Source organism: Herpailurus yagouaroundi, unplaced genomic scaffold (assembly GCF_014898765.1).
Source record: "Herpailurus yagouaroundi ecotype Mexico unplaced genomic scaffold, PumYag 195, whole genome shotgun sequence".
In the NCBI taxonomy this organism is placed as follows: domain Eukaryota; kingdom Metazoa; phylum Chordata; class Mammalia; order Carnivora; family Felidae; genus Herpailurus; species Herpailurus yagouaroundi.
Genome location: NW_024412426.1, coordinates 15,269,507 through 15,296,316, shown reverse-complemented (window position 1 = coordinate 15,296,316; position 26,810 = coordinate 15,269,507). Strand labels below are relative to the sequence as shown.

The following is a 26,810-nucleotide window of genomic DNA, read 5'->3' as shown; positions in this document are numbered from 1 at the left end:
GTTTCTCCTGAGGATGCAACTTGGAGTTCAACTTTAGAAAAAAAATTTTTAACGTTTATTTTTTTTGAGACAGAGAGAGACAGAGCATGAATGGGGGAGGGTCAGAGAGAGGGAGACACAGAATCTGAAACAGGCTCCATCCAGGCTCTGAGCTGTCAACACAGAGCCCGACACGGGGCTTGAACTCACCGACCGCGAGATCATGACCTGAGCTGAAGTCGGCTGCTTAACCGACTGAGCCACCCAGGCGCCCCTGGACTTCATCTTTTATAATTCAGGGCTTTGAATATCTGATACTTGTTTAAGCAAGGTAGAAAGTACTGTAAGTCTTCTAAAGACTACATTTCGATTCCTATTGGGCTGAAGAAATACAAATAAGCTGCACATTCAACTTGCTTTTGCTAATGTGCTCTCATTCCTAGTGTTCTTCCACCTCTCTGTTTTTCCAAAATTGTCCTTGATTTAAAATGTAAAAAGGGGCGCCTGGGTGGCGCAGTCGGTTAAGCGTCCGACTTCAGCCAGGTCACGATCTCGCGGTCCGTGAGTTCGAGCCCCGCGTCGGGCTCCGGGCTGATGGCTCGGAGCCTGGAGCCTGTTTCCGATGCTGTGTCTCCCTCTCTCTCTGCCCCTCCCCTGTTCATGCTCTGTCTCTCTCTGTCCCAAAAATAAATAAATGTTGAAAAAAAAATTAAAAAAAAAATAAAATGTAAAAAGAGAAAGGAGGGGAAAAAATATGAGATTTTTTCATTTAGCGCTATATGAAATTTAGTATTGTGATATGTTTACCTTTGTCATGATTTTCAATTCCCCTCCCCCCCCCCAAGAAAATACCCAGAAATCCAGAAAAAAATGAAATTGGACCTGCTCAGGTTATACCCTATGGGTGCTCCTCAAGCACTTTCTGGGCACTCAAGGGCTTTGGGTATAAAATTTGAGAACCGTTGGAAGGAGAGGTAGTTAATATTTTTTAAATTACGAGTAGAGGAAACAGAAAGTCTGAGTTACTGTCAAGGCTGTTCAGTCCTCACAGCAGTGGTTCTTAAGCTGGGATAATTTTGCCCCTCCCCCCCGGGAAATTTGTCCATGTCTGGAGACGTTTTTGGTTGTCACATCAGGGGTGGAGGGACGGGAGCCCATAGTATCTAGTGGGTGAGGTCAGAATATTGCTACACGTTCTACAGTGCCCAGTACAGCCTCTACAACAAATAACTGTCCTACCTAAAATGTCAGTAGTGCCTAGATTGGGAAGCTCTGCCTTAACCAAACAAGTTTTCTAAAATGTGATTTAGTTTATAGACCGTATTTTCTGCAAATAAGAGTTCAGTGGACAGGAGGTAGATGTTTTTGTAAATGAGTAGCTGGGTAGATTGTGATATTATTTTTAGGTTATTCTTTATTAGGGTGTTTATTTTGCAGATACTTTGATCAAACAAGTTTTCTTTCAACAGTTTTGGCAAAATGTTGGGTAAGAAAATAGGTTATTTCTATTTTATGTATGATAGCTTATTAGATGTACGTAGCATAATACGACGATAGCCTCTGTTAGAACTGCCCTCTCCCCTTTGCGGAGTGGTTCTCTTTCATTTTATGACCAGCTTTGATCAGCTGATTTGACTTTTTCTTCTTAAGAAATTTGAATTACCTTTATTGAAGTGGGTTGACTTTTTTTTAAAGTGGAAGTATTTCTAGTCGTGGAATCTCCTTCCTCCATAAACTTATTTCTATTCATGCAACATCATTTTAATTCAGTGTTAAGGAAGTGCTATAGAGAGAAGGAAAACCTGGAGCTTAGAATGTTATGTTTTAGTCTTTGAGAAGTTATCGCCTGCCTTCATGGAAATATCCTGGGGGAATTGATGCCCAAATGTTAATTAGAAAAAGTATGTTAAGTTCTGGTCACCCCAAATGCATCCTTCAGCCTTCTTTCCTCTTTACTGGGTATGTAACATTTTAGCTAAGTCCATTTATGTGTGCCACATTTCAGATTAGTTTTGCTTTTTATCAAGGGAAATTTAAATGATTAGTGAAGATTGTTGGAACTGTATTCTTACTACCTTATCTAAAAGTTTTCCCTAGGGTTCCCCCCCCCCCCCCCGCCATAAGGCATTGGGATGGTGTCTCTTCATAAGCAATGTAGAAAATATACTTATTAACTTGGGTCATTTAGGAATCTAATAACTAGGAAGGGGTTTTTCATAAATCTTGTAGAAAATTCAGTACCCCAATGCTTTCGATGGATGAAGAAAACAACAGCCAGCTGTTCTTACAATTTCACCCAGTTTTATGCTCACAGTGGTTAACACAGGTTTTTACCTTATTTTCTTTCCTGGTATTAAAGTGGTAGAAAATGATTTTGTTAAGTAGAAATAGAAGGTATTTGAAAACAATAATTTTGCTTGCAGTACAATGCATTATCATGCTTTTGATGTTACATTTGCTAGGTCGGTATATATAGGAGATTACTTTTGAGCTCATACTGTGTGGAAAGTGCCACCTGTGTCTGGTTACCACGATTTGTATGTTCCCAAAGAACTGTTTATATTGTGATAGCCCACTTTTCAATTTATTGCTCTCTCTTTGGTTATTCCTATGGTATTACCCTGATGAACTCAATCCTTTGTCTTTAGAAATAAAATATAACTTTGGAGGACAAAACTAGAAGTGTGATTTTTTAAAACCTCTGTTCTATTTGAGCAAAGTAGTACAAAATTAGATGGTCAGTTATTGTCTTACAGATTGAATACTAAGAATACTTTTTTTTTTTAATTTTTTTTTTTTAACATTTATTTATTTTTGGGACAGAGAGAGACAGAGCATGAACGGGGGAGGGGCAGAGAGAGAGGGAGACACAGAATTGGAAACAGGCTCCAGGCTCTGAGCCATCAGCCCAGAGCCCGACGCGGGGCTCGAACTCACGGACCGTGAGATCGTGACCTGGCTGAAGTCGGATGCTTAACCGACTGCGCCACCCAGGCGCCCCAGAATACTTCTTATGGAAGCAGAAATGTTTAAGTTACTTTAAATAGTAAAATAAAATATAGTAAAATATACGTAACATAAAATTAGTCATTTTAACCGTTTTTAGATGTACAGTTCAGTGTCATTACGTACATTCACATAATTGTACAAAATCACCAGCATACTCCACAGAACCTTTCCATCTTCTTAAAATGAAACTTTGTATCATTAAACAATAATTTCCTATCCTTCCTGGCAACCACAATTCTACTTTCTGTGCTTATGAATTTGAGTGTTCTAGGTACCTCTTATCAATGGAATCATACAGTATTTGTCCTTCTGTGGACTGACTTATTTCACTTAGCATAATGCCTTCAAGGTTCATCCTCATTGTAGCATGTGTCAGTGTCCCTCCTTTTTTTTTTTTCTTCATTTATTGAGAGTGAGCGATGGAGGGAGAGAGAGGGAGAGAGAGAGAGAGAGAATACCAAGCAGGCTCCACACTGTCAGTGCACAGCCTGACGCAGGGCTCAAATTCACAAACTGTGAGATCATGACTGAGCTGAGATCAAGAGTTGGATGTTTAACCGACTGAGCCACCCAAGCATCCCTGGGTGGCTTTTAAAAACTGGATAATATTCCCATGTATGTATAGACCACATTTGTTTATCCAGTCATCTGCCAGTGGACACTTGGCTTGCTTCCACATTTTGACTGTTGTGAATCATGCTGCTATGAACATTGGTGTTCACATATCTATTGGAGTCCTAGCATTCGGTTCATTTGGGTATCTACCCAGAAGTGGAATTGCTGGATCGTATATGAATTCTGTGTTTAATTTCTTGAGGAACCTCCATATTGTTTTCCACAGTGGCTGCACCGCTTTTGACATTCTCACCAGCAGTACACGGGAGTTCTGATTCTCTACAACTTTGCCCACATTTATTACCTCTGTTTATGTTTATTACCACATTTATTACCTTCTATTGAGTGTGAAGTGTAACTCATTGTGGTTTTAATACCACAAGGTTTTTGGTTCTTGGTTCTTCAAGACATAATGAAAAATGTCTCTGCAAGTATCTCATTTTGTTTTGTTTTTGAGGTTAAGAACTTAAACTATTTTTCACAAGAATATATATAAACTCTTCCATATTCTGATAATGTATGTGATATTTTAACCAGCTTAAAATTGGATTGCCCTAGGTTTCCTGCTCTCTCATACTTAGTAGCTAGGACTGTTGAACAGATGCAGAACAAACAACTGAAGAATCTGTTCTGTGCTTCGGTGGTTATTTTCCAATTCCTCCTCCTCACACTCTCCCAGCATACGTAGATCCCCATCCTCTTCACTTGGGGGTATCGTCTTACTCACTGTGATTCTAATTCTATTATCAAATGATTTTTCTCACATCTCTCCCACCCCTCGTGCAAAGTTTTCCTGTGACTAGTCATTCTTTGCAAACATCCCATGAGTTTAAGTTCTTTGGAACTATATTGTCTTGTGAGTTGGAGCCACAGAGATACTGGATAGGGTCAAGCGTAATCTCCCTACCACAGCAAAAATATAACAACATATTTAGCATTTTCTATCATAGTAGTTTGCTATTAAAAACTATATAAGAAAAGTACTGTAGCACTAGATTGGAAAGTAGGGATGCTACATTTTAGACTGACTAATTGAGAAAAGCGGTTTGAAGAATTAAAGAAGGTAGTCCTAAAAAAAAAAAAAAAAAGATTTTACGTAATCTCTACCTCCAACATGGGACTGGCACCCACAACCTTGAGATTAAGAGTTGCACGCTCCACTGACTGAGCCAACCAGGCCCCCCAAGAAGGTATTCTTGAACAGGAGAGATTTCATTGTTCATAAATTTTATGGTGTGGTAAGAGAAATTGTACTGCTGATACAGTAGTACATTTTTTATCCAATTGGCGGATACTTGACCTACTAAAGGAGCGGGGCTTGGTGCTAGGTACTGTAGGGGATGCAGATAATTATAATAACTAGTATTTTGTTGTGCATAGTGGGTGCCAGATACTTTTTTAGAAATTTGGAATTTATACCTCATACTGTTTTTTAAAGTTTTATTTATTTTGAGAGAGAGCATGAGTGAGGAGGGAGAGGGAGAGAGAGAGAGAATCCACGCAGGCTGTGTACTGTCAGTGTGGATGGAGCCTGATGCGTGGGGCTCATTCATACCCATGAACCGTGAGATCGTGACCTGAGCCCAAATCAAGAGTCAGATGCTCAACCGACTGAGTGAATAACTCGTGTAATTTTACAACAACCATATGCTGTTACCGTCGTTTTGCAGATGAGAAAGCTGAGGCATAGGGAAGGTAAGTACCTTTGTCAAGGTCACAAAGCAAATGATGGAGGTTGGAAAGGAATCCAGGCAGTATGGCTCCAGACCCTATGCTCTTCATCTGTAGTCTATACTAGAAAGTGGAAGACATGGTTCCTGCTCTCACATAACCTGAGAGCCTAGTTGAGGTGACAAGTCTCAACCTCATGCAGATATATATACATACATATATATTTTTTTTTCTTTCAAGGTTGTAGACTGTAAACATGTGCTGTAAGTAGGCGGTTGGGTGCAATTTAGTTGAGCAGAGAGGCACGGCAGTGCAGAGTCAGGGTTCTGGATTGCAGCAGTAATGTGTGCTAGTTTTGAGCAGCCGGATTGGGCTGTGCACTGTGCATATGCACTCTGTATGAGTAGGAGTGGAAGAAACACCATTCTTTGAGGCACGACTTTTTCATTTTAAAAGAATTTAGCCGTGTACGTGTAGTTATGTTGACTTGTTTATTAAATTTCTCTCATTTGCTTTTGGTTTATTTAAGTAAAAATGTAGGAAAGCTTTAAACATAAGTGTATTTTATAGCCTAGCTGCCTTTTTAAGGGATTTCTACTTACATTACCCCTTGAAAGTTGTCCTTCTTTGTAATCCATGGGAAATAATGGGACATGGAAGAGAAGAAGGGAGCAGCTGCATTCATTCAATCCCCATAAATGACTTTTGTTAACGTTTTAATGCTTCAGGTCTGTGCTCAGAAACTGTGTGTCATGCATTACACAGCATGCTGTCACGGTGCAGCCTGCTTCCTCATGACCGTCTGAGTAACACTGACTCAGTGGTTCGATGGAGGCCCGGCCTTCAGTACAAGGGAAGCAAACATCCACTGGAAGCAGCTCGAAGATTAGCAGTGTTTTTCATTCTTTGGTCTTCACTTTATAGCTTCTTTTCCCCTCAGTCAGATTGTGACCCACAGGTTGTAGGTTGAGGCCACTACCCTTTGATTAATTTTATTAATTTCAGAATATGTCACAGATAGGGGGGTATAGTGATTTGAAGATAGAGACTTACCAAAGGTTATCCGTGTTTGAAAAGCAACTTCATTCTAACAATCACTTTTATCCAGTACTTGATGTCAGTATATTTACGTATGTTTAAGGTCAGCGTTTTCTTTTGGCTTTGAATTATTCTTAAATTTTAGTGAGATATATAGCCTCTTAAAAATTAGGCAGCATGAAAAAAATGGAAGTATTTGAAAGCACAAAGAAGTGGTAGTCCCCCTATTTTCTGTGAGAATAACAACAACAGCGTTAACGTTTCCATCCCCTAAACAGTGAGTAAAAATGATACAGCATTCTTTTGTGTCATTGATGGCACTTCTGTGATTTTTAAAGTTTCAAGGATAGATTATTTGGGAAGTACCCATCTCTTTGGAATTTATGTTGAAATACATACATGATAGAAATGAAACTTAAGACTTAAAGAGGAAATGAGATGAATGTTGTATTTTGTAACCTTGTGACTTTTAGGTTGGAGATACAGTGGCCATCTTTGTACAAAAGGCCTTTAGTATGCTTCCCCCCTGCCCCCTCAATACTTACTGTAGAATCTAGACTTTTCATGCTTGTACTCCCCTAGCCCATAGATGCATTTTCTCCTTCAATCTCTGTTCAAGACAGTTGTATACAGTTTCAGTTGAATTCTAGAAGTTTGCGGGGCACCTGGCCGGCTCAGTCAGTAGAGCATGAGACTCTTGATTTTGGGGTCGTAAGTTCGAGCCCCATGTTGGGGATAGAGTTTACTTAACAAGAAAATACAGAAGTTTGCAATGAATGACTAGTGGAATAGAGGGCTAGATAGAGAGCAGAGCCTCTACCCTACTCATTAAAGCACAGGAAACATTAGGAGTGGCTCCATTACTAAAACTATGAAAAACCAGGGGTAAAAATGCCTGTTTTCTTTGGAAGATGTTTCATTTTGTGAACAAAATCGAAAGGGATTTAGAGATAGTTTAGTTTAGTTTAGTTCCTTCATTTTTACATGAGATTTATCATTCGGGCCTTCTCACCCTGATGAAGTGTTCTTCCTATAACACTACCTAGGTATTTATTAATATCTCTTCAGTGATCTAAAGAATTTCCTTCCCTTTGAAAAACCTCAGGGTTCCAAAAATTGATCTGTATAGAAAATGCTTATGTATATGTATATGTATATGTATATGTATATGTATATGTATATGTATATGTATATTTTTCTAATATAAATGTAGTATAAACAAATGGAATACCTATCAATTTTTGTTCTTGGAAGTCAGACACACTAGAGTTCCAACCCTGGTTCTTCAGTCTATTAACGGAATAACAAGTTTTTTAATCTCCCTATCTCAGTTTCCTGGTCTGTGATATGGAAATAATAATAGAAATCTACCTGGGAGGGGCACCTGCGTGGCTTAGTTAGTTAAGTGTCTGACTTCCACTCAGGTCATGATCTCATGGTTCCTGAGTTTGAGCCCCACGTTGGGCTCACTGTTATCAGCACAGAGCCCACCTTGGATCTTCTGTCTCCCTCTCTCTCTGCCCCTCCCCCCCAAAACTAAATAAACATTTAGGAAAAAAACAAAAACAAAACAGAAATCTACCCAATAGTTTGTTGTGAGGATTACGTTACTTAGTATCTCAAACTGGTAACATTACAATACAAAGAGAATCATTTTATGTGATTTGGAATGTAATGCTCTGTTCCTTTTTTGTTTTTGTTTTTGTTTGTATGTCTTTTTTGTTAAATAGCTTTATTGAGGTGTAATTTACTTTCTATAAAATTAGCTTGTAATTATACAATTCATTGATTTTTAGTAAATTTATAGAATTGTGCTGCTATTCAGTCCAATTTTAGAACATTCCCACCTACCCCCAAAAGTTCCCTTGTATCTGTTTGCAGTTAATTCCTGCTCCCATTTCTGTACAACCTTTGATCCACTTTCTGACTGTCTGAATGTGCATTTTCTAGACATTTCATTTAAATAGAATCATGTAATATGTGGTTGGTTTCTGTCACTATAATGTTTTCAGAGTTCATTCATGGCCTTGAATCCGTACCTCTTTTTTTTTTTTTTAAGAGAGAGTGCGCGAGGTGGAGAGAGGGACGGAGGGAGAGAGAATTCCAAGCAGGCTCCATGCTCAGCATGGAGCCCAGGCCGGGTTTGATCCCACGACCCTGGGATAATGACCTGAGCTGAAATCAAGAGCTGGTTGCTCAACTGACTGACCCACCTAGGCACCCTTGTGATCCATTTTTAATGAAATTTTTGTGTGTGGTACGAGAAAAATCTACATTCTTTTTTTTTGCATATCCAATTATCCTGCCACCATTTGTTAAAAGAAAAACCTTTTTTAATCAAACGGTCTTGGCGTCTTTGTTGAAAACAATTGACCATTAAGTAAGACTATTTGTGAATTTTTGATAGGTTCTATGCATATTGAAACATGTTTTTCCCCCTTTTGTACCAGCACAGTATGTTGTAATAATTAAATTTTTTAAAAGTTTTATTTATTTTTGAGAGCGAGAAAAAACGAACACGTGGGGGAGGGGCAGAGGGAGAGAGACAGAGGGTCCGAAGCAGGTTCTGCACTGTCAGCAGCAAGCCTGACACAGGGCTCGAACTCTTGAACCATGACATCATGACCTGAGCCAAAGTCGGACACTCAACTGACTGAATCACCCAGGTGCCCCGGTAGTAATTTAAATAAAAAATCAAGACTTACCTAGAGAGATTTGTATTTTAGAATTAACATAAGTGCCAATATTACAGTCCTTCACTTTTTATAGGATATGGACATTTGCATAATTGTAGAAGGAAAATCTTCATTTCAAATATAGAACAGGTCTTTTCCATATTATATCCAAATTCAGGAGAGTGATTTGTGAAACAAGTATAGCACATTTTAAATTATAGCTCATGTTAAACATGATTTATAAAAAAAAATCTTTACATCTTTGTTCTGTTGTCATTTTGGCCTTCTGGTATTGACTTCTACCCAAATTTCAAATGCAAGTAATATGTGATTGATAATTGGCAGATCATACAACTTTCAGAGGATGAAAGTCCAAAGAAAAATGCTTAATTTTCTGTTTTATGCTAAGTTGCTTTTAAATATTCCCCTGGGTACCACCTATTTTGGTGTGTGAAAGAATTATTTTTTCCCCTAAAAACATCCTAACTTTAACCACATCATCTCTGTGTGAGAGAATTTATTCTTAATTTTTGTATATTTTGTATAAGTCAAATATTGAATACTATCTTGCCTGTAATATTACCAATTTGAATAATTTATCATATGGGAAATACCAAAAAGCTGTATGTCACATCCAGTATATTTGATTTGGTTCCAGTCTTGGGATGTTACCTTTGGAGGCTAAAGATTTTTTTCTTTACTTTATTGGCCAGATATAATCAAATATTAATCTTGGTCTTCTGACTTTGCTTTTTTTGTCACACATTTCCTCTTTCCATCCTCCTTTCCTTCCTTCCTTACACTTAAAAAATATTCGTAATTTGGTTTGTTAGGTTATTAGATGAATTTGTATAATCTGCAGATAATATGAATGTAACCCATTAAGTGGCAAGACTGTTTTAACAGCAAACGCTTTTGGGTGGGAATATTCAAATTCATTTTCTTGCCCTCTCAGAAACTATATACCATGCTGAATTTAACATTATCTTTATAATTATTGGGGGGTGGTGGTGGTGGTTTTCCAGAAACACGGCATTAAGCTGAACATTTTATATCAGTTATCTTATTTCCTCATCAGCTCACAAATTAGATAGCAGTATCTTTAGACTAAGGATTAGGCAAGTTGTCCCTAGGGAAGTAAAATAATTTTAATCTGCTCAGTGTCACAAGAATTGTGAATGGCAGAATGCTACTGTAAATTTTGGGCAATCTAACCACATAGCTTGAACTCTTAATCACTAGGCTGCATTACCCTGGCATCTTTATAAAAATCAACTATCGCAGGCTGCTAGAATGCCCTCGGTGGGTTTTGACATTGTAAGACTGTTCATCTCTATTTTAAAATATTGATTTGGCTGTTCTTTTTCTGAGTCTTTATATCTGCTCTTCTAATTATTCTTTCCTCATTTTGAGGTTTAAAAAAAAAAATAACCCACTGAACTCACTACTGTGGCTGGATCAAAGACTCAGAAACAAGCCTTCCTGGAACCTGGTTCGCAACCCCATGGAGCCCACCACACCAGCCCTGGACCATCTACATGAGGACTTGTAGGAGTTAAAGAAACACACCTCTGTCTTGGTTAAGCCATCTTAGGCCTCTGTGTTAACAGCCAAATTTTATATTCTACCTAATTTAGAACAATCTACTGGGTCGGGTCTTCTTTCTTTCTTGCTTTCTTTCTTTCTTTTGTTCTGTCTTTCTGTCTTTCTTTCTTTTGAGAGTGTGAACTTGGGCAGGGAAGGAACAGAGGGAGAGGGAGAGAGAGAATGTCAAGCAGGCTCCACACCCAGCTCAGAGCCTGATGTGTGGCTCAATCTCAAGACTATGAGATCATGACCTGAGCCAGAATCAAGAGTTAGACGCTTAACCAACTGAGCCACCCAAACACCCCTCCACTAGGTTATTTTATTTTATTTTATTTTATTTTATTTTTATTTTTATTTTATTTTATTTATTTTATTTATTTTATTTTTTTTTTTAATGTTTGTTTTTGAGACAGAGCATGAAAGAGGAGCAGAGAGACAGAGAGAGAATCTCAAGCAGGCTCCACACTGTCAGCACAGAGCCTGATGTGGGGCTTGAACTAATGAACTGTGAGATCATGACCTGAACTGAAATCAAGAGTCAGATGCTTAGCTGACTGAGCCACCCAGGCACCCCTCCAACTGGGTCATTTTAAACAACTGGATGCCACCTATGAATGTTCGCATTTAAATTCTGAATGTTTGCCAAAGTGATTTAATAAAAATCTGCACAGGGCAAAAACCCCAAAACTTACTACTATCACCATAGCATCCCTGTTTTCGTCCCTGTTCTTATTTCTTTATAATCTTCTATAGGCTTGAAGATTAGAAACACAAGCTTGTTAGTGTTTCTAACAGGAAAGTAAATAGGCCATGAGTGATGATAACGTAAATTATTGTATGATTTACCTTCAGATATGCACATTGTTACTGTTTTAAGATGTCATATAGAACACTTAAGATTTTTTCCAGAAGGATCAAAGACTTTATTATTGTATTTAAACATGTATCTTATATTTTTGTTTTTTGTTCTGTTTATCTTAGTGCTATGACATGATTTAAAAAAAAATTTTAACATTTATTTTTGAGAGACAGAGCGTGAGTGGGGGAGGGGCAGGGAGAGAGAGAAGGACACAGAATCTGAAACAGACTCCAGGCTTTGAGTCCAACACGGGGCCTCTGTCAGCACAGAGCCCGACACGGGGCTTGAACTCACATGGCGAGATCATGACCTGAGCTGAAGTCAGGCGCTTAACCGACTAAGCCACCCAAGCATCCCTAATTTTTGTAGATTTATTCATTTCAAGTTACATGAGATGTTTGTAAACAAGCAAAGTTTGTTTATTGGAATTGTTAATTCTAGAAATAAATGAACAGCAGGTACTTTGTAGTCACAGTTAAATCTACAAATATTTATTTTTTGCTATATGCAGTGTGCTGGGTGGGATACAAATACATATTAAGCATGGCTTATGCCTTCAAAAGGAAATAGAATACAAGCATTTGAAAAGTAAATAATTTCCAATTGAATGGATACACAAGAAACTGCTGATGACCATTAGCTCTGGCAAATAGAACTAAGGTCTGGATGTAAGAGAATATAGCTTTTTGTATTCTGAAATTTTTGCAGTGAGCTTGTTTCACAGTATAAATAAATGCTTAAAAAATAACAATAACTTTAAGCAACAATTCAATACCATGGTAGAAGCAGTTTCCCAATGATGAACTGATGAATGATACTTGTTTAAAGTGGGGGAGAAATCTCTCGGGGTGGTTAGCTTGTAGATAGAATTTGAATAGCAGGATGGATTTTATTTGAGGTTTGGAGGATGAGTGGTATAACGTTGTGATTTGTACATCTTTTATGTTACTTTCATTCACCGTTTGCAATTTGGAAATTTAAATGATCCCTTTACAAGAGTTTGATTGGGGCAGGGAAGTGAAACCCATGAGATAAATAAGGGTAAGTGAGGATGAGTTTGGTGTGTTAGAGCTCAGTGCATTGTGTACTGTCATCCTTCCTTTACTGCACCCCTTCTCTTCCTCTCCTTACTTCAGCCCATCAGTAAACTTGCCTGAGGATTAGCCCAGGTGGACCTAAACATGAAAGTGAACACCTGTCATCTGCCTTTCCGTGACTATCAGCCGTAAGTAAACCCAGCAGCTCTATGGACAGCGGGACACACTTGAATGTCGCATGTGTGAGAGGAGATTCTTTTCTTAGTCTCAAAAAAGCGCGACCAGAAAATGCTTCCTATTGCTTTGTTTCGTTTTAATGGGGTGGCAGATGTTAGTGGGAGGGGTAGTGATTTGAGTTTTGTAACTTACTGTCTAACAAAACTTTGAAAATTTGTCTTATGTGGAATTAGGCACTTTAGGTATGTTAGAGTTTCCATAAAAATTCTGTGTGGGGCTCTTGCCCTGCTATGAAGGTCTGTTCATAGGACTCATGTGAAAGAGAAAGTAGGAGGAAGAATTCCCCCTGAGGTTTAGATAAGTCATCCCAGTTTGGAAGTCCAAGCAGAGCCTGGGTTCTGTCTAAGTCTGGCAAAAGCTCTTATCTTGCTTACTTTACTCAGCATCTAAAGGGTACTCTATTTTCAGATAATTATGTTATTTATCAGTGATTGTCAGATCAGGGAGAGGTATGACAGGATTATGTGGTGGGATTTGTTCTAAATAGCTATCTTGATCCTCAAGATGCTGATGCTTGTCGGGAAAGGGAAAAGGTTGAGACAGATGTTCATGAGAAACAATGTGAGGCATCTAATAATTGATAGATTTCTTAATTCTTTATCTATTGCTGTATAACAGACCACCCCCCCCCCCCAAACTTAGCAGTTTAAAACAACAGTGACCATTTATTACCTCCCACAGGTTTGTGGGCCAGAAATTCAGGAGCCAGTTAGCAGGGCTATCCTGACTCACTGTGTCATGATGACATTGTAGACAAGACGTAGGCCTGGCTGTAGTCATCTGAAGGCTCGTTTGGGGCAGGAAGATGGCTCACTTCATAGGGCTGTTCTTAGGAGACTTTACTTCTTCCCTGATTATTGGCAGGAAGCCTTAGTCCCTACCCGTGTGCATCTTTCTGTAAGCTGTTTGAGTGTTCTCAGGATGTGGCTGCTAGTTTACCCTATATTGAATAATCCAAAAGAGGGAGCAAGGATGAAGCTGCAGTGCCCTTTATGACGTCGACTTTGAAATCATATACTGTCACTTAGGCCTTATTTTTTTCCATAGAAGGAGGTCACTAAGTCAACTCTCCCTTGAGAGGAGGGGACTTAGACTTCATGTTTCAATGGGAGGAACACTAAAGAATTTGTGGACATATTTAAAACCTAACACAGGGGATATAAAAGCAAATTGATTTCTTTTTTCTAATAATTGGCATTAAAAAATATTTTGAGTCTTCCACAGCAAGGTATTATGGATATGTATAGGTCAAAGACCCTGCCTTTTGGAATTTTATAGCCCTGGTTGAGAAAGTTAGGCATATATGTAAACAGCAAGAAACCAAGATAAAATATGATATGTTTCCAGAGTACTTGGGTATTGCTTTTTCAAATTAATTTTGCCTTATTATTGTTCCAATTTATTAACCTTAATTGGAGAGTGTTAAAAATCTTGCCTTTTCATTAAAAAACAAAAAAAGAGGGAAACCAAAAAACTGCCATTTTTGAGTATGTATTAGCTGAACTCCTTGGAGTAAACTCAGAAATTCTGTAATTTAACTACTTAATTTATCAGTTATAACAAATGTATAAAGCATAGAAGAGAAAGAGCGCATTTTGAATATACCTTATGAAATCTTTGAGTCTCAGGAGAAATAGCTGTTGTTCCTTTAATGATCCTAGTTAGCTAATTGCCAATATAAAAGAAATACAGATACCAGATGAAGGTTCTGAATACAGAGTTAATTATCCAGACTGCCAGTTTATAGATCTTTACATAATAACTACAGTCCTTTTTGTGGCTTTCTATTTAATTAAGCATTTCCTCCCAGTAAAATAGTTTCTGTTTAAATGGAGAGGCAGTATAGTGTAGCAGAAACATTGTGGGTTTGGGATTTGACAACTTTGGGCTCGAATCTTTGCTTTGTTATATATTACCTATGTGACCTTGGACCAGTATTCAATCTTTGCATCTGCTTTCCTCATTTATAAGAATAATATCTATCTCTGGGCTGTAAAGATTCAGTGGAAGTCACGTGAAAGCTTGCCCAGTGTTTCTTAGATACGCAGTAAATCTTAGTTACCTTAATTTTACTCCTTTCCCTTAAAGAACGAAAAGATAAGGCAGTGAAAGGTTTCCTTGAGGAGATATATTTAAACTAAGACCTAGTGATCCAGCCCTATCCAGGCAGTGGAAATATCGTGCAAACCCATAGGTGAAGACAAGCTTGACAGTTTAAAGAAGGAATCAAAGCTTTGTGCCTGCGCATAGTGGGAATGAGACTGCAGAGGCGGGGAGGAGCCAGATCTCAAGGCCCTTTGAGGTGGTGGCAGAATGTTTTTGTATATAATTCTGAGTTTAGTGGAAACCATTGGAGAGTTTAAATCTTGTAGGGCCATGACAATGACTTCCCAAATTTTGAGACAGCAGGCTGCATTTAATCCCAGAGAAGGGGATGATTTTTCTTTTGTTATTCAGAACCTGAGAATGTAATGTTTGTACTTGGTTTCTTTTTCTTTTCTTTTTTCTTTTTTTTTTTTTTTACTTGGTTTCAAGATTTTTTTTTCTTTTTTCAAAATCCAGTGAATAAACTTTTTTAGAGGAGATCTGTGTAGAGCTACGATCCTTTCTCAGTAAGAACTTTCAAATAACTACAGGGGTGGAGGCAGTTCTGCTTGTCCTCTGAGAATTAACAGTTCTTTCCCCCTCTGTTCCTCTTTCTTCCAGTTACTGCTACGGAAGTTAGGGATTGAACATTTGAAGTGAGTTCTGCTGTCTCCCTCTGTTGTTTTACTGTGGGTATTTTATTGTTGGCAAGCAGATTTTCTGGAATACTTTTTTTTTTTTTTAATTTTTTTTCAACGTTTATTTATTTTTGGGACAGAGAGAGACAGAGCATGAACGGGGGAGGGGCAGAGAGAGAGGGAGACACAGAATCGGAAACAGGCTCCAGGCTCTGAGCCATCAGCCCAGAGCCTGACGCGGGGCTCGAACTCACGGACCGCGAGATCGTGACCTGGCTGAAGTCGGACTCTTAACCGACTGCGCCACCCAGGCGCCCCTCTGGAATACTTTTAAGGTACTTACACTCCGATCCCCTTTTTTTCTCTTCATATTATAGCAACATTCTATTTCTGTGCATCTATCATCTGGAGTATGTAGTAGGGAATTATATGGGGGAATAGTTTATTGACCTCTTAACTTTTAAGTGACTTTAAAAGTATGGGAATTTTATTTCACAGAATAAAAAGCCTCATACTGACAAGGAGGAGCTTTTTGGAAGAGTCAGCCTTAGATGTTGACTGACACTTTAAAATAGTCAACTATTTTGACTTTCAGAATAGTCAACAGCAGAGTTAGGGATTTTGTGAAATGATTTGTGGCCAAAAAATCATGCCTGTGACTTGGATGATTTGATTAAACCAATACTGAATTATGACTTTTTAAACTACATAAAAATACATAATTTGTCTAGAGTAAGTACCATTTTTATTCACCATTTCTGCTCATGTGGATTGCCAAAGACCCTGTGGAGACAGAGATGCTCTCACTTCTCTTCCACTCTGCACTTTCCAGAAGCACTCAGGACAGGAGGCCGGATGTGTTTTCCTACTTTCTGTTAGTTATGGAGAAGGAAGTGGATAAAGATGATTAATATATATTCTTTTTTAATGTTTATTTTTGAGAGGGACAGAGCATAAGCAGTGAAGGGGCAGAAAGAGGGGGGCAGAGGATCTGAGGCAGGCTCTGAGCTGTCAGCACAGAACCCAGCGTGGGGCTCAAACTCACGAACCATGAGATCATGACCTGAGCCAAAGTCAGTTGCTTAGCCAACTGAGCCACCCAGGTGCTCCAAGATGACTAATATTTAATGAATTCTTAGTGTGTTAGATAGTGTATATCAGGTACCTTATTATTTCCTTGAATCCTTATAAATGTATTTTTTTTGAGAGAGAGAGAGTGTGCAAGTGAGCAAAAAACAGGGAGGTGGGGGGAGAGAGATAGAATGAATGAATGAATGAATGAATGAGAATCCCACGAGGGACAGAGAGAAGCAGGGCTCACCCTAATTGGGGCTTGTGTTCACCGAAGCAGGGCTCTGGGCTTGAACTCACGAACCATGAGATCGTGATCTGAGCTGAAGTCAGATGTTTAACTGACTGAGCCACCCAGGCATCCTGAATCCTTATAAACATTTTAAACATAAAAAAAAAAAAAATGTTTAGTTATTTTGAGAGAGAGAGAGAGAGAGAACGCACACGCGCAGGAGTGCATGAGCCAGGGAAGGGGCAGAGAGAGGCGAGAGAGAATCCCGAGCAGGTTCTGCGCTGTCAGCACAGAGCCCCCCCCACTTGGCTCGATCCCAGGAACCATGAGATCATGACCTGATCTCATGAGCCGATATCAAGAGTCAGATGTTTAATTGACTTGAGCCACTGAGGCTCACCTATAAACATTTTTATAACACAGGTGATATTCTCTAGAAACTGAGGCTTAAAGAATTTAAGTAACTTGCCCATAGTCACACATCTCTTAAACAGTACAGTCAAGGATTGAACCCAGGTCGAATTCTGAAGCCATGTATGTCCTCCTTCCCTTTCTTTCCCTTCCCCTTTTCCTTTTTCCTTCCCCTGCTTTTCCTCCTCTATCCTTCTTCTTCTTTGTTTTCTTCCCCTTTATTTCCTCTTTCCTCCTCTTCTGTTTCATTTCCTTCTGTTCCCCTCCTTAAAAAATATTATTACAGAAGCAGTCCAAGTACACTGTTGAAGATTATATATACTTTATATTTTATTTAAATATTAAGCAAAAGGTAATTCCTACCACTTAGAGCTTGCCTTTGTATGAAAACTTAATGTTAACTTGCTCTTTTCCCCAGCTGACTCCCTCTACAGTTCAATAAATTTTCATCTCACAATAAATTTTCATCTCATCTCATGAGCCAGTTAGTCCCAGAGTTTTCTTTGCAACTGATTTGTCCAAACCAGTATCAGACTAGTATCACACATTTCATTTACTTGTTATGTCCTTTAAGTAAGTTACCTAAATGAAGTCCTAGGAGAACAAAGTCATTGGCAACATTCAACTGAGAGAAAATTTACTTATTGACTGGTTAATCTAAATTTCTGTCACTCTTCTATTTTTCACAAATTTCCCACATGAATGACAAAGTTAAAATTAAGTTTAAATATTTTTAGATATGTCAGTTAAGTATTTTAACTATTGTAAGAATAGAAAAATGGTGATTGATGTCTGCATTTGACTGCACGGGGAGAAATCTGTTTGGAATCTGAAGATCTTTTGACCACCAAAGGGGAGAATAGGAATTGATAATCATTCTTTTTTTTTTTTTTTTCTTAATGTTTATTTTTGAGAGGAGAGAGAGAGAAACAGAGTGCCAGCTGGGGAGGGGCAGAGAGAGAGGGGTCACAGAGAATCTGAAGCAGGCTTCAGTGTCTGAGCTGGCATCTCAGGAATTTAGTTTTCTTTTTCAAACTATCCAATGGAAAATACTTGTGTTCCACAGATAAAAGGTATTACATAATCTTAAAATTATAAATAAATCAGCCAAACAGTGTTGTTATATTTCTAATAGGCTCTGAGCTGACAGCGGGGCTCGAACCCACGCGGGGCTTGAACCCACGAACCGCGAGATCATGACCTTGGCCGAAGTCGGACGCTTAACTGACTGAGCCACCCGGGTGCCCCGGGAATTAATAATCATTCTATAGTCATTTGCTAATTCCCTTCAAGTTCCCTGATATTGTCAGATGAGAGATAAAATATACTCTTGTACATTGCTACCAGAATGGTGGTTCTTCTATGCCTCATTTGGATATTTCTCAATGTAGAAGTCTTTTACAAAATACTTTGTAGAATAGGGTCACAAATTAGAACCGATTTTAATGCATCATAGACGTCATTGTGTTGGTCTTCTTTTTTAGAGTGGGTAGTGGTTGTAAGATTGTACCCAAGAGCCATATAACCTTGAGCAAGTTGCATGACCTTTTTATTTCTTAGCTTCATCTTTAAAAAAAATTTTTTTTCAACGTTTATTTATTTTTGGGACAGAGAGAGACAGAGCATGAACGGGGGAGGGGCAGAGAGAGAGGGAGACACAGAATCGGAAACAGGCTCCAGGCTCTGAGCCATCCGCCCAGAGCCCGACGTGGGGCTCGAACTCACGGACCGCGAGATCGTGACCTGGCTGAAGTCGGACGCTCAACCGACTGTGCCACCCAGGCGCCCCATTCTTAGCTTCATCCTTAAAACGGGGTGGAAATGACCTCTTTCCTTTGATTCTGAGCTGTAAGCAAAATTTTTCCCACATTCCAGGTGCCTTGAAATTAGGGTGTATTTTTGTGACTGCTGTGTCTTACTGTCAGCTAGATTATAATGGCGATGAAATTAAATGAAAATCTTTTCTTGATACTTTCTGATAAGATCATAGCATCTAGCCACTGTCATGGATTTGATGATAGTACTTACCTCAAAGAGCTCTTTCAAGGATCAATTGAATAGTTAATACACGTAAAGTACTTAGAACCTGATACCTAGTAAATGCTGTATAGGTGTAAGCTATTTTTAATATCTATTAGAAATGTAACAACAGTGTTTGGCTGATTTATTTATAATTTTAGGATTATGTAATACCTTTTATCTGTGGAACACCAGTATTTTCCACTGGATATTTTATTTATTTATTTATTTATTTATTTATTTATCCATTTCCTTGAGCTGGATATTTTTAAAAAAATTTTTTTGGGGGCACCTGGGTGGCGCAGTCGGTTAAGCGTCCGACTTCAGCCAGGTCACGATCTCGCGGTCCGTGAGTTCGAGCCCCGCATCAGGCTCTGGGCTGATGGCTCAGAGCCTGGAGCCTGTTTCCGATTCTGTGTCTCCCTCTCTCTCTGCTCCTCCCCCGTCCATGCTCTGTCTCTCTCTGTCCCAAAAATAAATAAACGTTGAAAAAAAAATTTTTTTTTAATTTTTTTTCTTTTTATTTTTTTAATATATGAAATTTATTGTCAAATTGGTTTCCATACATCCATTGGATATTTTGAAATAGAAAACTAAATTCCTTGGTGTTATACATGTATAATAGATACAAAAGAGAGAAGATTACTGGGCAAAAGAGGTAAATGAAAGTGACAAAAGTGGTTATATATAATAAGCAGAAGACTTTATGATTCATACTTCATACAAGAAATGAAAGTTTCGGCTATTTTTCTTTTTTTTTAGTGTTTATATTTGAAGGAGGGAGGGGGAGAGAGAGAGAGAGAGAGAGAGAGAGAGAGAGAGAGAGAGAGAGAATGCTTGTGAGCAGGGGAGGGACAGAGAGAAAAAGAGAGAATCTTAAGCAAGCTCCTTGCTGTCAGCTGAGAGCCCGACTGTGCTCAAACTCACAGTGAGATCTTGACCTGAGCTGAAATCAAGGGTCAGAGGCTTAATTGACTGAGCCACCCAGTCTCCCCCAAGCTGTTTCTTTTTCTGATTTTGATATTAGGGAATAGATTTTAAGAAAATATCTGATGGATTCTTACATTTTGGAAGTTTGTCAATCTTAGTGGTACAAATTTTCTATTAAGATTTCTTTCTCTTTGTGATGGGAATAAGGGAACTTTTTTCCTTAGAGGACCGTGTTTGTGAAAAATTGAGCGTTAAAATTTTTGTTCTGATTGTGATTTTTAGACGATCCAAACTAAATCTAATAGATTGTTACTATTATTAGTCATTATCTGATTATCTCTTTAAGCTTTTTTTTTTACTGGCCCCTTTCCTGATACATGTATTGCTTCTGACTTAAAAATAGAAATCTAAAAATAGAAAAACAAGAGCTTTTGAATTTTTAAAAGTAACACTTTACCATCATTCCTTTCTTCAGTCTAATGATCAATTTGATACACAGTTATAGAAAAAATATTCTTTGGTTTTTATTAAGTAGGAAAGTTGCCTATGATAGGGGAAAAATACAGAGAAGTTATTATTTTGGTTTGGTTTGTACTACACTATTCACAGAATCATGTGAGCTGCATGTCATAATTGTCATTACAAAGTTACCAATTCTCATAAGTTTTTTAAATTTTTTTTTAAGTTTATTTATTTATTTTTTTAGTAATCTCTACATCCAGCTTGGGGCTTGAATTCACAACCCCGAGATGAAGAGTTGAATTCTCTTCTGACTGAACCAGCCAGGCATCCCAGTTTTTGTTTTTTGTTTTTTGTTTTTTTTTTTTAATGTGGATTTGTTTTAAGAGTGATTTTCTTTGGGTAAATTAAAGTAGTAGCAAAATAGGGGCGCCTGGGTGGCGCAGTCAGTTAAGCTTCCGACTTCAGCCAGGTCACGATCTCGCGGTCCGTGAGTTCGAGCCCCGCGTCGGGCTCTGGGCTGATGGCTTGGAGCCTGGAGCCTGTTTCCGATTCTGTGTCTCCCTCTCTCTCTGCCCCTCCCCCGTTCATGCTCTGTCTCTCTCTGTCCCAAAAATAAATAAACGTTGAAAAAAAAAAAAAAAGTAGTAGCAAAATAGTCTAGATGCCTTATTATCTTTTATGGGAATGAAATATATAGAGATTTGGGTGTTCATGGTCAAACAGTAGAAGAGTACCTTGACTGAGCTCCTTGGTGTCAAAGCCTGAGCACTTTATATGCGCACCTATATTTACTTTGCTGTACATAACATATTTTTTAAGTATCCTGTGTGTAAAGGTGGTATTTTTACCTCCATTTTACAGTGCTGACAGAAGTTAAGGAGTTTGTCACCTTATTAGTAAATGTCAGGATTTGAACCCAGTTCTGCATTGTCCTAAAACCTCTGAAAGCTGATTGAAGTTTAAAACTCAAATAGCTGCAGCCTCTCTTCAGACTAGATCAGTGCTGCTTAGCCTTTTCTTCATTGACTTCCTCATTCCCTGCCACCCCTACTCCCTAGTCACCCCTTTAAAATTTTTTTGTTGTTTAAAGCAGTTTTACGTTTATAGAAAAATTATGCAGAAAGTACGGAGAGTTCTCATTTACCCCCACCCCCAAAACCTGTACAATTTCTTATCATTAGTATGGTACGTTTGTTACCGTTGATGAGCCAATATTGATACATTATCATTAACTCAAGTTTATGTTAGGTTTCACTTGTGCAGTTTTGTGGGTTTTGAAAGATGCCTCGTGTCATGTATCCACCATTATACTGTTATACAGAATAGCTTTACTACCCTAAAAATGCTCACTGTTCAACCTCTTTATCCCTCCTCCCAACCCCTCTCTCCATGATTGATGGCAATTATTGACCTTTTTACTGCCTCTAAAGTTTTGCCTTTTTCAGAATACTGTGTGGTCGAAATCAAACATATGTAGCTTTTTCAGACTGGCTTCTTTCACTTACAAAATATGCATGTAGGGTTCCTCCGTGTCTTTTAGTGGCTTGGTAGCTCACTTCTTTTTGTGGCTGAATAACACTCCACTGTATGGATGTAACACTGTTGTTTATATGTTTACCTATTAAAAAACATCTTATTTGTATCAAATTTTTGGCAGTTATTGTTTGAGCTTTTCATATGTTGGACTGGAAAATCAAAATCTCAAGAAGCCTTGCAGATCCCATTCTGAAATTTTAATGTCATAGATATAATGTGCATTTGTTTATGTGCTGTGGCCCTGTGGAGGGCCATCAACTATTTTAATAGCTAAACATTTTTTGTCTTTCAAGAAGCATCCTTAAGGTGATCTTATGGACCACTGTGACTGTAGTTCAGCCGTTGTGCCAATATTTCAGGTAGCAGCAAAGAGGAAGAGGGAAGGGCCATCTTTCACTTTAGTCGATTACAAAAAAGCAACCTCCCTAGGAAGTCCCACACAACATTTCCACTTAGTCGCATTAGCCAGAACTCAGATACATGGTCACATCTAGCTATAGTGGAAGCTGGGGAACTAACCTAGGTGTATTGAAGCCCCACATAAAATTGGAGTTCCATTATTTAAAAATTTTTAATTTTTTTTTTTAATTTTTGTTTATTTTTGAGAGAGAGGCAGAATGTGAGTGGGTTAGTGGCAGAGAGAGAGGGAGACACAGAAGCCGAAGCAAGCCTCAGGCTCTGAGCTGACAGCACAGAACCTGACGTGGGGCTCGAACTTACAAGCCGTGAGATCATGACCTGAGCCGAAGTCGGACGCTCAACTGACTGAGCCACCCAGGTGCCCCTGAATTCTTTCTTATTTGAGGGTAGTTGACACACAATGGTTACATTGGTTTCAGGTATACAACATAGTAATTCGACATGTTTATGGGATCCCATTATTTTTTTATTTTTATTTTTTATTTTTTATTTTTTTTAAATTTTTTTTTTCAACGTTTATTTATTTTTGGGACAGAGAGAGACAGAGCATGAACGGGGGAGGGGCAGAGAGAGAGGGAGACACAGAATCGGAAACAGGCTCCAGGCTCCGAGCCATCAGCCCAGAGCCCGATGCGGGGCTCGAACTCACGGACTGCGAGATCGTGACCTGGCTGAAGCCGGACGCTTAACCGACTGTGCCACCCAAGGCGCCCCTCCCATTATTTTTTTAACTTTTATTTTTAAAAAATTGTTAATGTTTGTTTATTCTTGAGAGAGAGACAGAATGTGAGCGGGGGAGGGGTAGGGTGAGAGAGGGAGGTGCAGAATCTGAAGCAGGCTTTGAGATGTCAGCACAGAGCCTGATGCGGGCTTGAACTCAAGAACCATGGGATTACGACCCGAGCCAAAGTCGGCTGCTTAACCGAATAAGCCACCCAGGCATCCCAATGGGGTCCCATAATTAAGGAGGGAAGGGAGAGTGCATATCGTGTAGGAAAGTAGCATTCTCTACCATAGTGAGAAAGAGTAGTTTTTGTTTCCACTGAGATATAGTAGGTAACTCTGAAAATTTAGTTGATTATTTACACTATGCAGTTAATTTTAGTCATCTTTCTGATGAATTCCTTATTGGAAAGAACATGGACAGTCGCATGGACTTATACTGAGAGGACTTTAAAAGATACTTCTGGGAAATAAGACAAATTATACTTTGATTTTTCACTATAGAGAAGACTTAATTTTACTCCTCACACTCGAGTCCTGGAGTCCTCATGGGGTTCTGAAATTATCCTTTGCAAATTGACGTAGGTGTAGCCCTGCAAGCTTTATTTAGCTTTTTAATGCTTACCAGTTCTACTCAGATTGCATTCTTTGTTTTCTGATGTTCAAAAAGAAAATGAGAGAAAACTTGGCATATATAAATTATTCTATGAGACACTCAAAGAATATTAGGTAGGCCCATTTTTGCCTGTAATCATGTTGTTTTCAAAGCTGTTGCAAGTTTTATAGCCAAGATGCCTGGGAAACATGTTTCTGTCTCATTCTATTATTCTTAGATGATTGAGCTGGAAATGTTTATGCAGTTTTTATAATGGTGACTTATTGGCTGAGTATGTGTGCCTGCTGCTGTCTTTGGCATTTGAATAATGAATTAACTTGTAGGTGGCCATGGGAAGGGAATGTTATGAATGGATTTTGCCTACGCTTTTTTGGTAGCAAATTATACTTGCTACAAGGTTGCTGTGCCATACCTTTATTTCTTCAGCTATTATAAAGCTATTAATTTTCACAGTGATGGATGGCAGTAACCTTTCCCACATCAACCTAGTCTCAGCATGGTGTCTGTCAGGCTAATCTGTGGATAGAGATGTCTATATAAAGGCTTGGTAAGAATGCCAAAGTTATTTAATAGCATAAAATGCTTCCTTTTAGCAGTAGCCTTTGGCTGTTTCCAACTGGTTTAAGATTGGTTCATCAATTTCATGCAACTTGGATTATTTATAAAGTTGCAAATTACAGCCGTAATCTTCCTTTAGATTGGTTATGCAAAAGTAGGTATTTATGGCAAATAATTCAAATTATTTTATTTTGACTTTTATATTAGGAGGATTAGATATTTTAATTGTCTTCATTTTTACCTTCCATTTGACTCTCCTTACCTTAGTTTATATGAGCAGTAAAATGGGTAAATACATATGAACAAACCATTAAAATATATATGAACACACAGACTCTTAACAAATAAATGAGATTATACAAGGCAATACGTTCTTTCTCTGGTGGCCTGAGATGCAGTAATAGAACTAGGTTGTATGCCTGTGTACCAGAGAGCTCACCTTACTGAGCGACTTTACTCCTGAAGTAATATGGATTTCATTTTTCAGCCTTATCACAAAATGATGAGTTGTTTGTTTATGATAATCATCTACACTGAAGGAACTGATTTTTCTAGTGTTCTTTTTTTTTACTCATTTTTTTTTTAATTTTTTTTTCAACGTTTATTTATTTTTGGGACAGAGAGACAGAGCATGAATGGGGGAGGGGCAGAGAGAGAGGGAGACACAGAATCGGAAACAGGCTCCAGGCTCTGAGCCATCAGCCCAGAGCCTGACGCGGGGCTCGAACTCACGGACCGTGAGATCGTGACCTGGCTGAAGTCGGACGCTTAACCGACTGTGCCACCCAGGCGCCCCTTTACTCATTTTTTTAAAGTTTTAAAGTTTATGTTGAGAGACAGAGCATGAGCAGGCAAGAGGCAGGGAAAGAGGGAGAGAGAGAATCCCAAGCAGTCTCTGTTTTGTTAGTATACAGCCCAATGTGGGGCTCGATCCCACAAACCTGGGCCAAAATCAAGAGTTGGATGTTTAACCAGATGCTTAACCAACTGAGCCACCCAAGCACCGCCCCCCCTTTTTTTTCTTAACTCATTTTTTAAAAAGTGGTATAAAACCTAGAGTGAGGGATTAGAGAAAAGAAGTGGCAGAAAAAGGTAAGCCTGAGTAAACTGCTTTGACTTTTAATTTTGACCCTTCAAGGACACATTTCCTATGTACACCTTAAATTGAAGGAAAGCCATTTAGTTACTTTCTCTTAAGTGGTGATTTTTAACACAATAATGTTATTAAACGCATAATCCACAGGCTTAATGTGGTTCCTCTGTTTCATTGTTTACTGTTAACTAGTGTAGAGTTTAGAAATATGGAGAGTTAGTTGTTCCTGGCCACCTAAAGCTTACATGAATATCACCATGTAAATACATGGGTTTATTTAGGTAATCTTGGAGATTGCCTTTGTAATTCTGAAAATTTCATTTTCTTTTACTGTAAATTTCCACCTACCTTCTCTTTCTCTGATCTGGAAAAAAAGAAAAAGCAATCCTCAACTACTGTGACAGGTTCTTCCTCTCTCTCTTTCTACCCCCCTCCTCTTTTTTTTTTTTTTGCCTTCCCTTCCTTCCTTCTTTCAAGTATAGATGATTAAAAGTATTTTATTAAGGAGGATTATGCCATGTGAATAATCTAAACCAGTGTAAAAAATTTCCTTGTTGAGCTGGATTATTCTAAGACCTAAGCCATCTCTAAACTATTCATTAATTTAACGTGCTGGGTACATAAGGAGCCTTTCAGAGGTTTCTTATGATAATAAGATAGGAAGAGTTTATGTTCTTAGATATTTTTTAAGTGTTTGGTATATATAAGGGAACATACTAGGTACTTGTAGGAGTTTTAACCTCTTAAAGAACTTGCCAAAATCCAATTAAGTAAAACGTGTGCTGTAACATTGGTTTTTTTTTTTTTTTTTTTTTTGTGCCTGGTTGTTATACACATTGTCAATATAAGAAATTCTAAAATTGTTATGGTTTTAACTCATTTTTTTCCTTCACCTCTCTATTCCTGTCACTGCCTCTTCAACCATGGCAGCCTCTCCTTTTGCTCATCATCTCTTAATTATCTGTTTGCTTTATAGTGTTTGTGGTCTTTGGCTTTTCTCATACTTTCCTGCAGTCATTAATTTACCTTTTGCCAAACTTTTTGTGTATGCAGTTAGAGATTCCATGTTGTGTCTGTGAACCACATCAGAACAATGTAATAGTCACTTTATTTTATTTTTTTAAGTTTATTTATTTTGAGAGAGAGAAAGCAATCAGAGGAGGGCAGAGGGAGAGGGAAAGAGAGAGAATCCCAAGCAGGCTCTGTGAGGTCCATGCAGAACCCAACATGGGGCTCAAACTCACAAACCATGAGATCATGACCTGAGCTGAAATCTAGAGTCAGATGCTTAACTGACTGAACCCCCCAG

General features: G+C 38.4%; 1 protein-coding gene and 1 long non-coding RNA gene across 7 annotated transcripts in view; one reads left to right on the top strand and one right to left on the bottom strand.

Annotated features, from left to right (window-relative positions):
- LOC121011887 (uncharacterized) overlaps positions 1 to 14,694 on the bottom strand; it is a 65,748-nt gene extending 51,054 nt beyond the window's left edge. For 2 of the 4 annotated variants that reach the window (XR_005781825.1, XR_005781827.1), the window contains exon 1: positions 13,380 to 14,694. This is a non-coding gene — a long non-coding RNA (uncharacterized LOC121011887). The remainder of the gene's footprint in view (positions 1 to 13,379) is intronic. The other 2 variants (XR_005781829.1, XR_005781828.1) reach the window with 1 other exon arrangement.
- The window catches only part of RASAL2 (RAS protein activator like 2), a 379,294-nt gene that overhangs the window by 28,308 nt on the left and 324,176 nt on the right, over positions 1 to 26,810 (top strand). The gene's annotated exons all lie outside the window — the stretch shown is intronic.